This window comes from Aegilops tauschii, chromosome 2, assembly GCF_002575655.3.
Source record: "Aegilops tauschii subsp. strangulata cultivar AL8/78 chromosome 2, Aet v6.0, whole genome shotgun sequence".
Classification (NCBI taxonomy): Eukaryota; Viridiplantae; Streptophyta; class Magnoliopsida; order Poales; family Poaceae; genus Aegilops; species Aegilops tauschii.
Window position 1 is genome coordinate 631,400,559 of NC_053036.3, and position 14,797 is coordinate 631,415,355.

The window sequence follows — 14,797 nt, forward strand, 5'->3', positions numbered from 1 at the left end:
AAAACGCAATTTCTGTTTTTCTTGAAGACGAATACGATATTGCTCCTTTTTCCCAGAATTGAATTTTTTTTTAAGATTACTTCCGGATTTAGGTGTTTTTCTAGTGAGTCCTGGTAAAGCTCCCAGACGGCGTATTTTTTTTAAACGAGGTCCTCGATAACGGGACATGAAGACTCCTTTTTTTATTTTATTGAAATTTCATTTTACACAATTAATTTCATTGTATTTACATTACAGAATACATCGAAATTAAAACTGAATTAAACTACAGGATAAACAGAGTAAAATCAACTAAAGTACCCAAAAAAATGGAATTTCATCAAAATCTTTATTTTTTGTATATATATATATTATTTATTTTATTGTTTTGTATCTAGCAAAATTGTAAGGTAAAAAACATAAAAGATCCTGGATTCTCCATTTAATTCGGAAAAAAAGAGATTCTTGTTCGTAGAACATCGATAGAGAAAAAAAAAAGCCGACTATCGGATTTGAACCGATGACCCTCGCATTACAAATGCGATGCTCTAACCTCTGAGCTAAGTGGGCTTACATAACGGAAATAGTGTAACAAATAGAAATAGGTATAGTATAGGAAATCCGTAAAATCTCAGATATTAGTTATTAATCTTAGCTATTAACTAGTTCTAAATTTGAAGTTATACTTATAAAAATAAAAAAATACTAAAACTTCTTAAAGATAAAGTTAGCTTGATATGCTTAACTATAGGATATTAAAAAATAAAATTATAGAATTTATTGGTATTTTCATTTGATCATTATAGACTTTATTATTTGTTAATAATTTGAGGATTAATATTTCACTAAGGGGAACATAGAGTCAGAGTAAATAAAATTGCTAATTCTGATTAGAAAAAAAGAATAAATATCAAGCGTTATAGTATAATTTTGAATACTATAAAAAAGTAAGACGGGAGGTGGGGGAGATAAAAACTTTTGGATATATTGATTCGGATTGAATTGCAAATACATCAAGGATAGAATCAATTCAATTCTGAATTGCAATAAGCAAGCGAGGTCTCTCAAATAGAGTCGAACTGAACTGCTAGACTACGTTGAGTGATGAACTCAATGATTCAAAAAAAAACTAAGAGATGGATGAAATTACACAAGGAATCCTGGTCTCAAAGAAGAGGGAAATGGGGATATGGCGAAATCGGTAGACGCTACGGACTTGATTGTATTGAGCCTTGGTATGGAAACCTGCTAAGTGGTAACTTCCAAATTCAGAGAAACCCTGGAATTAAAAAAGGGCAATCCTGAGCCAAATCCGTGTTTTGAGAAAACAAGGGGTTCTCGAACTAGAATACAAAGGAAAAGGATAGGTGCAGAGACTCAATGGAAGCTGTTCTAACGAATCGAGTTAATTACGTTGTGTTGTTAGTGGAATTCCTTCTAATTCTAAATTAGAGAAAGAGGGGTTTTATACCTTATACATTTAATAAACACGTATAGATACTGACATAGCAAACGATTAATCACAGAACTCATATTATATTATAATTCTAATATAGGTTCTTTATCTTTTTTAAAAATGAAATTAGAAATGATAATGATTATGAAATAAAAAACTCATATCATAATTTTTTTTTCATTATTGTGAATCCACTCCAATCGAATATTGAATAATCAAATTCTTCAATTCAAATTCAAAGTTTTCGAGATCTTTAAAAAAGTGGATTAATCGGACGAGGACAAAGAGAGAGTCCCATTCTACATGTCAATACTGACAACAATGAAATTTCTAGTAAAAGGAAAATCCGTCGACTTTATAAGTTGTGAGGGTTCAAGTCCCTCTATCCCCAAATCCTCTTTTATTCCCTAACTATACTATATTATTATTATTTATCCTCTTTTTTTTCTTTTTATCAATGCAATGGGTTTAAGATTCATTAGCTTTCTCATTCTACTCTTTCACAAAGGAATGCGAAGAGAACTCAATGGATCTTATCCTATTCATTGAATAGATTTCTTTTTTATTAGAGTATCGGCAAGAAATCTTGGTTATTCACTCTATTTTTAAGTTTTATTTAAGTAAACCATGCACAATGCATAGGACTACCCCCCCATTTTCAAATTTAAAATTTGAAATACTTTAATTAATTTTTAGTCCTTTTAATTGACATAGATACAAATACTCTACTAGGATGATGCACAAGAAAAGGTCAGGATAGCTCAGTTGGTAGAGCAGAGGACTGAAAATCCTCGTGTCACCAGTTCAAATCTGGTTCCTGGCAGAGAAAAAAAAAGATCCACCGAATAGGTATTGATCCAAATACCTCGAGATGGATTGTGATACATATTCATTAATAATATTTATTCATCTAAGTGGATAAATCTATAATATAAATATAGAGGCACTTCTTTTTAAAGAAGTTTTAAAATATATCTTTTCTTTATGATAAAGAAGGGGGTCAGATTCCCCTTTATTTTTTTGCGTTTCTTAATTTTGTATTCCGCTATTCCGACGAATATTTTTTTAGTCTTGCTTATCTTTATCTTATCTTATTTTCCTAGTTGTGCTAAGTAATGTGCGCGGTACAAAGTTCCTGGTAGAGAACTTCTTTGAGTCATTCTATTTTTCTGTTCATATGAAGGAAATTAATATGCGATTTTCAAAATAGGGGAATCCAAATGAAACCCTTTTTTTGCTCAGTCTATCTGGAATGCTTTTGTATAATTAGGAATTAATTATAAATAGGTATTCCGTTTCATCTAGGAAAAGAACCTAAAAATATTCCTTGACTTGAATAAAATCTGGAGTTGTGTTGTATAAGTGAGCATGAATTTCTTATCATTCAATGAGCATCTTGTATTTCATAAAAATTGGGGGTTATATAATCCTTACGTAAGGGCCAGCCTATCCAACTTTCAGGCATTAGGATACGTTTAAGGCGCGGATGATTATCATAAGAGATTCCCACCATATCATAAGATTCGCGTTCTTGAAAATCGGCACTTCTCCAAATCCAGAAGACAGACGGAATTCTAGGATTATCCTTTTGGGCAAAGACTTTTATGCAGACTTCTTCTGGATTATCTATACCATATTGTATTCTCGTAAGATGATACACGCTAGCTAAAGATCCACCGGGTGCTACATCATAAGCACATTGGGAGCGTAAATAATTGTAACCATATACATATAAAATGACAGCAATGGAATCCCAATCCCCTGCTTTTATTTGTAAAGTCTCTATTCCTCGGTGATCAAAGCCCAAAGATCTATGAACCACCTCATGTTTGACTAGCCAATTAGATAACCAACCCTGCTGCATTGTCTTCATCTCTCCCTCTTTGTATAAATATTTCACATTTCGGATGCAAGTTTGAAAGATTGCCCTGCTTTTTATTTTTCTACACAAAAGAGCCCCTCTCCTAATTCACTAATTTGTAGGAAGGTACTGAACTTTTGGATTTGAAAAAAGTTTCAGAAGATATATCTAATGTAGATGGTGATTGATAGAGCAATTCTTGCTCATAAGTTCCTGTATGAGTACTGCGCCTAACATAAAGCTTGTGACTGGTAGTAAAACATCTATTTTTATTTTGAGATAGAGTTCGATCCTCAACTATTTCTCGCGATATCTTCTTACGAAGTTTTGTTAGGGCATCTATAACTGCCTCCGGTTTAGGTGGGCAGCCCGGCAAGTAGACATCCACAGGAATTAACTTATCAACTCCCCGAACAGTACTATAGGAATCCGTACTGAACATTCCCCCTGTAATAGTACAGGCTCCCATAGCAATGACGTATTTTGGTTCAGGCATTTGCTCGTATAATCTCACTAAAGAGGGAGCCATTTTCATTGTTACCGTACCGGCTGTTAAAATTAGGTCTGCTTGCCTAGGACTTGATCTTGGTACCAATCCATAACGATCAAAGTCGAATCGTGAGCCTATTAATGAAGCAAATTCAATGAAACAACAACTGGTACCGTATAGAAGGGGCCATAAACTAGAGAGTCTTGACCAATTCGAAAGATCATTTGGTGTAGTTGAAATAACAGAATTGGAACTTGTTTGGTCAAGTAAGGGAAACTCAATCAAATTCATAACTGTCTCAATAGAATCTTTTCCTTCTTTTTTTTTGTCTAAATATTCAGTTAAGACCATTCCAAGGCTCCTTTTCGCCATGCATAAACTAAACCAACAACTAATAAGCACGAAAATCAAAGCTTCGATAAAAACGGATACACCCAATACGTCGAAACTCATTGCCCAAGGGTATAGAAAGACGGTTTCCACATCAAAAACAACAAAAACGAGCTCAAACATATAATAGCGTATTCGGAATTGTACCCAAGCCCCTCCCATGGGTTCTATACCCGATTCATAACTAGAAAGCTTCTCTGGTCCTTCACTAACCGGGGCTAAAAGTCCTGAAATCGAAAATGCCAAAATAGGAATAAGGCTTGCTATTATTAGAAATGTCCAAAAAATATCATATTCGAGAAGCAGAAACATAATGTACTCCCATTAATGTGGAATAGGCGGAACTTAAATTAGTCAATTCAATTCAGCATTGTCAATTTATCCAGAACTTCTCTCTTTTCCTCGGTGAAACAAGAATCTTTTTTGTTCAAACAAAAGCGCTTAGTTTAGCCTTTGTTTCCTCTGTGCTGCATCTTCTTTAAAGATTCATCCAATGGAATCCCAACTCCCTTTCTTTTGGATTTCCATTCTATTTAGATATGGTGTATGTAGATCTAATTCTTATATAAAGAAAACTTTCTCGTTTCACTTTGTCTCGCTTTCTCTAGAATCTCTAGAAAAAAGAATAGCTCTATCCTTTATTTAATATTTAATAATAAAATAATAAGAGACTATTAAATAAAAATGAGAATACTACTAAATTAGAAACTAATTAAGATAGTAGGACTAATCTATGCAGTATAATTAATGAGAAGTAATACTATAAAATAAAAATAAAGAACTCTATTTCAGAACTATGAGACAGAATATTCTGTTTTCTTATTTACTCTTTACTTTATTTTTTCTATTTAAAGTTGATCAATTTACATAATGTATCTATAAACAAAGTAGTAAATATACTTAAAACAAAGTAGGAATTCGCAAAATGGATAAAATCATTGCAGTTATTATAGGGAAGTCTAGAGATATCCTATTTGAAGGAGGACGGGATTCAAATCAGGGAAAGGATCCTTTCTTCTATTGATTTGATAGAAATTCGTTTTTCTTTTCCTGTCTGTATGATTTTGATTTTCGATGAATGAGCCTTTGGTAATGCTTTTATCTCTATTCTATGTCGCAGGCGCCTATCCAGTCTATAAACAAATACTAATGAGAAAATGAAAACTATACTAAACTAAAGAAAACATAGGATAGAGATCCTAAAATCTAAAAAGGGCATATTAGGGCTATACGGATTCGAACCGTAGACCTTCTCGGTAAAACAGATCAAACGGATTATTATCGAAATGATTTGAACTGTTTCAAAGACCCAACATGCATTTTTTTGCATTGGGCTCTTTCATAAACTGATTTAAAGATCAGTTAGTCCACCATAGTTTTTCTTTACGGAAAGATAATGAGATGGCTCCCTGTGCTCTGATTGATTTTTTGTATTATGATCTATCTAGGAGCAATACCAAAGTGTTTCAAAGGAGGATTACCTTGACTTAGGTCTGCCTCCGGTCTAAATTAAATCAACCTAAGTGAAATGGAGTCTCTATCGTTCCACTTCAAGAGTTAACTATGAGACTTCATACACCTTAAAGTTCATAGAACGAAAAGAAGTTTTTTGGAGGCCCTTATCCTCATTACGCCTAGCATTTAGTGGGCTGGATATTTACCTTATCAACTAGCAAATCCATAAGGGTTCTATTTGATTAGGCACCTGAATCGGACTGAACCGACTGTTTGTCAGGCTACTGTTCTCCTATTCTCTCGAATCTATGAAGTAAGACATTGATTTTGCAATAAGATCGATTATGTTCATTGCATAATAAGCTCCTTTGAAAAGCATTGGCGCACGTGTAAACGAGTTGCTCTACCGAACTGAGCTATAGCCCTTATCAGAGATATCTTAACATATAGATAATTTCTTGTCAAGATGAATATTTTCTAATGCCAGAGGATACCCCTTTGATCTGTATCTGTTTAGTATTTAGTTTAGTATTTAGTATATAACAGAGCAATAACAGAGCGGTATTGCTTAGAAAAGGGATTCAATATATAATCGATCGAAGTAATGGGTCTTCCTTTGTGGTGATAAATTGCCTACTTAACTCAGTGGTTAGAGTATTGCTTTCATACGGCGGGAGTCATTGGTTCAAATCCAATAGTAGGTAAGTAGGTAGAAAAATTACTAGATAGCATTGGACTTACTTCGCTTCACTATCTAATAACTTTTTCTACCCCTCTTCCCTTTTTCTTTGTATCAACTATAAACCACTGGGTTGTCTTCAATTGGATGGGGGAATCCAATTGACAGCCTCGATTCGTATCCTAGCTCGTCTGAGAGCGAGCTTCGCTTCAACCAAATCTTTCGTACCCTCAGCTTTACTCAAGTTAGCTTCGGCTATTTCAAGTGCCTTTTGAGCTTCTTCCGGATCAATATCACTACCCAGTTCCGCATCATTTCCTAAAATGATGATCTCATTATTAACTATTCTCGCAAAACCGCTCCACAGAACCGCTGTTAACCATTGGTCGTTGAGGAGGCGTATTCTCAAAGGACCCATATCTACTGCTGTGTTAATGGGGGCGTGGTTTGGTAATACGCCAATTTGGCCACTATTAGTGGATAAAATGATTTCTTTCACTTCACAATCCCAAATAATTCGCTTAGGAGTCAGTACATAAAGATTTAATTTCATTTCTTCGATTTGTTCTCCTCTTCTAAGGTTATAGCTTTCGTGCTAGCTTCATCGATGTTACCCACCAAATAAAAAGCCTGTTCAGGTAGGCCGTCTAATTCTCCGGAAAGGATTAGTTGAAATCCCCTAATAGTTTCCGCAAGAGCAACATACTTTCCTGGAGAACCAGTAAAAACTTCTGCCACAAAGAACGGTTGTGATAAGAAACGCTCAATTTTTCTTGCTCTTGCTACAGTTAAACGATCCTCTTCCGATAATTCATCCAAGCCAAGAATTGCGATAATGTCCTGAAGTTCTTTGTAACGTTGTAAAGTTTCCTTAACTCTTTGCGCAGTTTCATAATGTTCGTTGCCAACGATCCGAGGCTGTAACATAGTCGAGGTTGAATCTAAAGGATCTACTGCTGGATAAATACCCTTGGAAGCTAATCCTCTGGAAAGTACGGTAGTAGCATCCAAATGTGCAAATGTTGTGGCAGGGGCAGGGTCGGTCAAATCGTCTGCAGGTACATAAACTGCTTGAATCGAAGTTATAGATCCCTTTTTAGTAGAAGCAATTCTTTCTTGCAAAGAATCCATTTCTGTACTAAGAGTAGGTTGATAACCCACTGCGGAGGTCATTCTCCCTAATAAAGCGGATACCTCTGATCCTGCTTGAACAAAACGAAAGATATTATCGATAAATAAAAGCATGTCTTGCTTATTAACATCTCGGAAATATTCCGCCATAGTTAGGGCAGTTAAACCAACTCTCATACGAGCTCCCGGTGGTTCATTCATTTGGCCATAGACTAGAGCTACCTTTGATTCCTCAATATTTTTTTCATTAATTACTCCGGATTCCTTCATTTCCATATAAAGATCATTTCCTTCACGAGTCCGTTCCCCTACTCCACCGAATACGGATACGCCCCCATGAGCTTTAGCAATGTTATTGATTAATTCCATGATCAGTACTGTTTTACCTACTCCAGCCCCCCCAAATAGTCCTATTTTTCCTCCACGTCGATAAGGAGCTAAAAGATCGACGACCTTAATACCTGTTTCAAAGATGGATAATTTCGTATCTAACTCGATAAAGGCAGGCGCAGATCTATGAATAGGGAACGTTGCACTACTATCTACAGGACCCAAATTGTCAACAGGCTCCCCAAGAACGTTGAAAATTCGTCCAAGAGTAGCTCCACCGACCGGAACACTGAGAGGAGCTCCCGTGTCAATCACTTCCATTCCTCTCATCAACCCGTCCGTAGCACTCATAGCTACAGCTCTAACTCGATTATTTCCTAATAATTGTTGTACCTCACAAGTCACATTAATTTGCTTATCGGCAGTGTCTCTACTCTGGACTACCAAAGCGTTATAAATATAAGGTAACTTGCCTGGGGGAAAAGTGACATCCAGCACGGGTCCAATAATTTGATCGATACGACCTGTACTTTTTTCTTCAATTGTGGAAACCCCGGGAGGAGAAGTAGTAGGATTGGTTCTCATAATTATCACATAATTAAAAAAAAGGAATTTGTCGAAATTTTTCTTTTTTTATTGTTGAATAATGCCAAATCAAATCAAAAAAATCCAAAAGTAAAAAGGAAATGAATTAGTTAATTCAATAAGAGAGAAAAGGGGACCAGGACTTGATTTCGTTGCCCAAGCGAATCCCATTCAATCGTTTACTCATGGAATGAGTCCGTTGGAAAGTTCAATCAATCTTTTTTTCATATACATACATTGTGCCTTTTGTGGAGGATCTGTGCCTACTCTACTTTCCTATCTAGGACTTCGATATACAAAATATATACTACTGTGAAGCATAGATTGCTGTCAACAAAGAATTTTATTAGTATTTAGTTAGGTATTTGCATTCAAAATAAGAAAAGAGAACTATTAAGAACTTGTAAAATAAGGATTAGGAATTAATTTGGGTTGCGCTATATCTATCAAAGAGTATACAATAATTATGGATTTGGTAAATCAAATCCATGGTTTAATAACGAACCGTGTTAACTTACCATAACAACAACTCAATTCCTATCGAATTCCTATAGTGGAATTCCTATAGGATAGAACATACACAGGGTGTACGCATTATATATGAATGAAACATATTCATTAACCTAAGCATGCCCTCAATTTTCTTTAATGAGTTGATATTATATTAATTGAATATCCTTTTTTTTGTTTTACGAGATTTTTTCTAAAGTTTCATTTACGCCTAATTAACATCGAGTAGACCCTGTTATTGTGAGAATTCTTAATTCAAGAGTTATAGGGAGGGACTTATGTCACCACAAACAGAAACTAAAGCAGGTGTTGGATTTCAAGCTGGTGTTAAAGATTATAAATTGACTTACTACACCCCAGAGTATGAAACTAAGGATACTGATATCTTGGCAGCATTCCGAGTAAGTCCTCAGCCTGGGGTTCCGCCCGAAGAAGCAGGGGCTGCAGTAGCTGCCGAATCTTCTACTGGTACATGGACAACTGTTTGGACTGATGGACTTACCAGTCTTGATCGTTACAAAGGACGATGCTATCACATCGAGCCTGTTGCTGGGGAAGACAACCAATGGATCTGTTATGTAGCTTATCCATTAGACCTATTTGAAGAGGGTTCCGTTACTAACATGTTTACTTCCATTGTAGGTAACGTATTTGGTTTCAAAGCCCTACGTGCTCTACGTTTGGAGGATCTACGAATTCCCCCTACTTATTCAAAAACTTTCCAAGGCCCGCCTCATGGTATCCAAGTTGAAAGAGATAAGTTGAACAAGTATGGTCGTCCTTTATTGGGATGTACTATTAAACCAAAATTGGGATTATCCGCAAAAAATTATGGTAGAGCGTGTTATGAGTGTCTACGTGGTGGACTTGATTTTACCAAAGATGATGAAAACGTAAACTCACAACCATTTATGCGCTGGAGAGACCGTTTTGTCTTTTGTGCCGAAGCTATTTATAAATCACAGGCCGAAACCGGTGAAATCAAGGGGCATTACTTGAATGCGACTGCGGGTACATGTGAAGAAATGATTAAGAGAGCTGTATTTGCAAGAGAATTAGGGGTTCCTATTGTAATGCATGACTACTTAACTGGGGGATTCACCGCAAATACTACTTTGGCTCATTATTGCCGCGACAATGGCCTACTTCTTCACATTCACCGTGCAATGCATGCAGTTATTGATAGACAGAAAAATCATGGTATGCATTTCCGTGTATTAGCTAAAGCATTGCGTATGTCTGGGGGAGATCATATCCACTCCGGTACAGTAGTAGGTAAGTTAGAAGGGGAACGCGAAATGACTTTAGGTTTTGTTGATTTATTGCGCGATGATTTTATTGAAAAAGATCGTGCTCGCGGTATCTTTTTCACTCAGGACTGGGTATCCATGCCAGGTGTTATACCGGTAGCTTCAGGTGGTATTCATGTTTGGCATATGCCAGCTCTGACCGAAATCTTTGGGGACGATTCTGTATTACAATTTGGTGGAGGAACTTTAGGACATCCTTGGGGAAATGCACCTGGTGCAGCAGCTAATCGAGTGGCTTTAGAAGCCTGTGTACAAGCTCGTAACGAAGGGCGCGATCTTGCTCGCGAAGGTAATGAAATTATCCGAGCAGCTTGCAAATGGAGTCCTGAACTAGCCGCAGCTTGTGAAGTATGGAAGGCGATCAAATTCGAGTTCGAGCCGGTAGATACTATTGATTAACTAGATAAAACTAAAGATAAAGAAGGTATAAATAAAAAAGAAACGAAATAAAAAGAGAAAAAAATCAGTTATGAAATGCAGTAATTCTTCTTTATTCTTCTAATTGATTGCAATTAAACTCGGCTCAATCTTTTTTAGAAAAAAAAAGATTGAGCCGAATAAAAATAGATCATGATATGATCATGAGACTTGACAAATCGAGATTCGTCTATTCTATATATCTAGAATATATATATTAAGGTATAATACAATAAAGAAATACAAATAAAATAATAAAATAATAAAATATAGTATTATCAATTGTATGCGCTTCTAGAGAAGTATGTATGCAGGAAGTAAATTCTAACCGCTTTCTTTTGAATCCAATTTCAAATTAGATTAGAAAGATAGAAAGGCCATGAGGATGGGAAAATTAAAATAAAATCTTTTTAATTAGTTCTCCTTTTTTGGAATTTTCTTATTATCCTTTCATTTTTTTTACAGAATATTTTTCAAACTAAAAATAAAAAATACAATACAATAGTCAATATTCCTTATAATAGATATACTTAATTATATCATAAGAATCTTAAGATATTTTTCGACTAGATAGAAATAGTAAATTTGAATTGAGACACCTATTCCATGACGGATTTAAACTTACCATCTATTTTCGTGCCTTTAGTAGGCTTAGTATTTCCGGCAATTGCAATGACTTCTTTATTTCTTTATGTGCAAAAAAATAAGATTGTCTAGTATTTTTTAGTGTAAGTAATATAATATGGTAGGGTATGTGGCTTTTTCTACACACACTTTCTACACACAAATGAAAAACGGTTATGGATGCGGATATAGGCTACGAGCATAAATGCATGAATATGCAGAGCCAGGTATAGCGAGTTTTATTTTATTTATTTTAATTGAATCAACGAATATTTTTTGAATAGAAAGTCAATGTATCTAACCTATTATTTCACAGGAGTACTAGTTGCTGAAGGCGATTTCAGAATCAAAAAAAGTAAAGTCAAAATTATTTAGCTTATTCTCTCAATTTCAATCGACCGCTGCTGGATTTAGTATATCTAATATGAATTGGCGATCAGAACACATATGGGTAGAACTTCTAAAAGGTTCTCGAAAAAGGGGTAATTTTTTCTGGGCCTGTATTCTTTTTCTAGGTTCACTAGGATTCTTATCGGTTGGGATTTCCAGTTATCTTGGTAAGAATATTATATCTATACTTCCATCTCAAGAAATTCTTTTTTTTCCGCAGGGGGTCGTGATGTCTTTCTACGGAATCGCAGGCCTATTCATTAGCTCCTACTTGTGGTGTACTATTTTGTGGAATGTAGGTAGTGGTTATGACCGATTCGATAGAAAAGAGGGAATAGTGTGCATTTTTCGTTGGGGATTCCCTGGAATAAAACGTCGCGTCTTCCTTCGATTCCTTATGCGGGATATCCAATCAATTAGAATTCAGGTTAAAGAGGGTCTTTATCCTCGTCGTATTCTTTATATGGAAATCCGGGGCCAGGGGATCATTCCCTTGACTCGTACTGATGATCAATTTTTTACTCCACGAGAAATTGAACAAAAAGCTGCCGAATTGGCCTATTTCTTGCGCGTACCAATTGAAGTATTTTGAGGTATCTTTTTTGAACTGAGTTGAATGAAGAAAAGAAGAATTGGAAGAAGAAAAGTTTTCTCAACACGGGGAGGAAGTCCCTTCTAAATTGGATTTGTTATTGTAAGGGGATTTTTAAGTATTTATCTAAAGGAAGGAACAAACAAGGATAAGAGAAATTTGCTTTTAATTTTTTTTATCCAAGTGAGATATATCGCATACTATTCTTCTTTTTTCATCCGAAAGGGCTTTTTTTTATTCTATTTCACTATTTCATTCCATCTAGATCTAAGAAAGAACCCAATGCACTGAAATTCCACTACTAACTAATATACAAAAAAGAAGAATAGATACAGGGTATCAAACCTATATAGTTTTTGCTTCAAAGAAATATAAATATCATGAAATAGAAATATCATCATATAGAGTCAGGGAATGGAATAGAGTCAGCGAATGAAGCATATTCATTAACAACTCCATTTACGGATCAAAAATGAAAAAAAAAGAAAGCATTGCCTTCTTTACTATATCTTGTATTTATCGACTTTTGCCTTGGGGGGTCTCTTCCTCATTTAACAAATGTCTGGAACTTTGGATTAAGAATTGGTGGAATACCAGGCAATCCGAAACTCTCTTAACTGATATTCAAGAGAAAAGGATTCTAGAAAGATTCATAGAATTAGAAGAACTTTCTCTCTTGGACGAGATGATAAAAGGGAAACTAAAGACACATGTACAAAAACCTCCTACAGGAATACACAAGGAAATAATACAATGGGTCAAAATAAATAATGAGGATCATCTCCATACCATTTTGCATTTCTCGACAAATATAATCTGTTTGGCTATTCTAAGTGGTTCTTTTTTTCTGGGTAAAGAGGAACTTGTCATTTTGAATTCTTGGGTTCAGGAATTCTTCTATAATTTAAATGACTCAATAAAAGCTTTTTTTATTCTTTTAGTTACTGATTTTTTTGTTGGATTTCACTCCACCCGTGGTTGGGAACTAGTAATTCGTTGGGTCTACAACGATTTTGGATGGGCTCCTAACGAGCTTATTTTCACTATTTTTGTTTGTAGTTTTCCAGTAATTCTAGATACATGTTTGAAATTTTGGGTCTTTTTTTGTTTAAATCGTCTATCTCCTTCGCTTGTAGTCATTTATCATTCAATTAGTGAAGCATAAATTCATTTGATCTCCCGATATTAATATTAATCAAATTAGCAAGCATCTTTTTTTAGAAAGAAAGCCCTTTTCCATTTTAGCAAAATTCTTTCTATTTATACCTACTTTAAGGTATTCATCATTGCAGTACAACTGTTGCAGTAGAATGACAACAGATTCGTGTATAGGGAACTAGATTAGCTTAGCTACCTATCTAATTTATTGTAGAAATTCTGGGATCTGCGATTGGACATGGAAAATAGAAATACTTTTTCTTGGGTAAAGGAACAGATAACTCGATCGATTTCTGTAGCGATCATGATATACGTAATAACTCGGACATCTATTTCAAATGCATATCCCATTTTTGCGCAGCAGGGTTATGAAAACCCACGAGAAGCAACTGGACGAATTGTATGTGCCAATTGCCATTTAGCTAGCAAGCCCGTCGATATTGAAGTTCCCCAAGCTGTGCTTCCCGATACTGTATTTGAAGCAGTTCTTCGAATTCCTTATGATATGCAATTGAAACAAGTTCTTGCTAATGGAAAAAGGGAGGGTTGAATGTAGGTGCTGTTCTTATTTTGCCCGAGGGATTCGAATTAGCGCCGCCCGATCGTATTTCCCCTGAGTTAAAAGAAAAGATAGGAAATCTTGCTTTTCAGAGTTATCGTCCCGATAAAAAAAACATTCTTGTGATAGGCCCTGTTCCCGGTAAGAAATATAGTGAAATTGTCTTTCCCATTCTTTCCCCTGATCCTGCTACGAAGAAAGATGCTCATTTCTTAAAATATCCCATATATGTAGGGGGAAACCGAGGAAGAGGACAGATCTATCCTGATGGTAGCAAGAGTAACAATACAGTCTATAATGCTACGTCAACAGGTATAGTAAGAAAAATACTACGTAAAGAAAAGGGGGGGTATGAAATATCCATAGTTGATGCATCAGATGGACGCCAAGTGATTGATATTATACCTCCCGGACCAGAACTTCTTGTTTCAGAGGGGGAATCCATCAAGCTTGATCAACCATTAACAAGCAATCCTAATGTGGGAGGTTTTGGTCAGGGGGACGCAGAAATCGTGCTTCAGGATCCATTACGTGTCCAAGGCCTTTTGTTCTTCTTCGCATCCGTTATTTTGGCACAAGTTTTTTTGGTTCTCAAAAAGAAACAGTTTGAAAAGGTTCAATTGTACGAAATGAATTTCTAGGTCCCGGGATTTCTTACCATCAAGTTGGTAAAAAGCCTCGATTTATTGGCAATTGCTAGAATTATCTATGATCTATTTTGGAAATCCTTTTTTTGTTTAGACTGCTTTTTGTTTATGAGATGTCTGGAATTCCTTATTTATATCCCATGCAAAAGAAGAGAATCCAAGGCAAAGGCGAGAACAATAAAATTAAAATTTCTTCCTTTTCGGAGGGATTGCAGGTCTTCTTAATCGTCTATT

At 35.5% G+C, this 14,797-nt stretch overlaps 1 protein-coding gene and 2 non-coding genes across 3 annotated transcripts in view; 1 reads left to right on the top strand and 2 right to left on the bottom strand.

The window, feature by feature from the left end:
- Positions 1 to 476: 476 nt before the first annotated feature.
- TRNAT-UGU (transfer RNA threonine (anticodon UGU)) lies at positions 477 to 549 on the bottom strand. Its single transcript has one exon. It is a non-coding gene; the product is annotated as a tRNA-Thr (tRNA).
- A 1,636-nt stretch (positions 550 to 2,185) lies between these two features.
- Positions 2,186 to 2,258, top strand: TRNAF-GAA (transfer RNA phenylalanine (anticodon GAA)). The gene has a single exon. It is a non-coding gene; the product is annotated as a tRNA-Phe (tRNA).
- Positions 2,259 to 9,085: 6,827 nt separating this feature from the next.
- The window catches only part of LOC109768865 (chaperone protein dnaJ C76, chloroplastic), a 147,497-nt gene continuing 141,785 nt past the window's right edge, over positions 9,086 to 14,797 (bottom strand). Inside the window, exon 3 of the mRNA XM_073509454.1 lies at positions 9,086 to 10,674. The gene's annotated coding sequence lies outside the window, so the exon portion shown is untranslated. The remainder of the gene's footprint in view (positions 10,675 to 14,797) is intronic.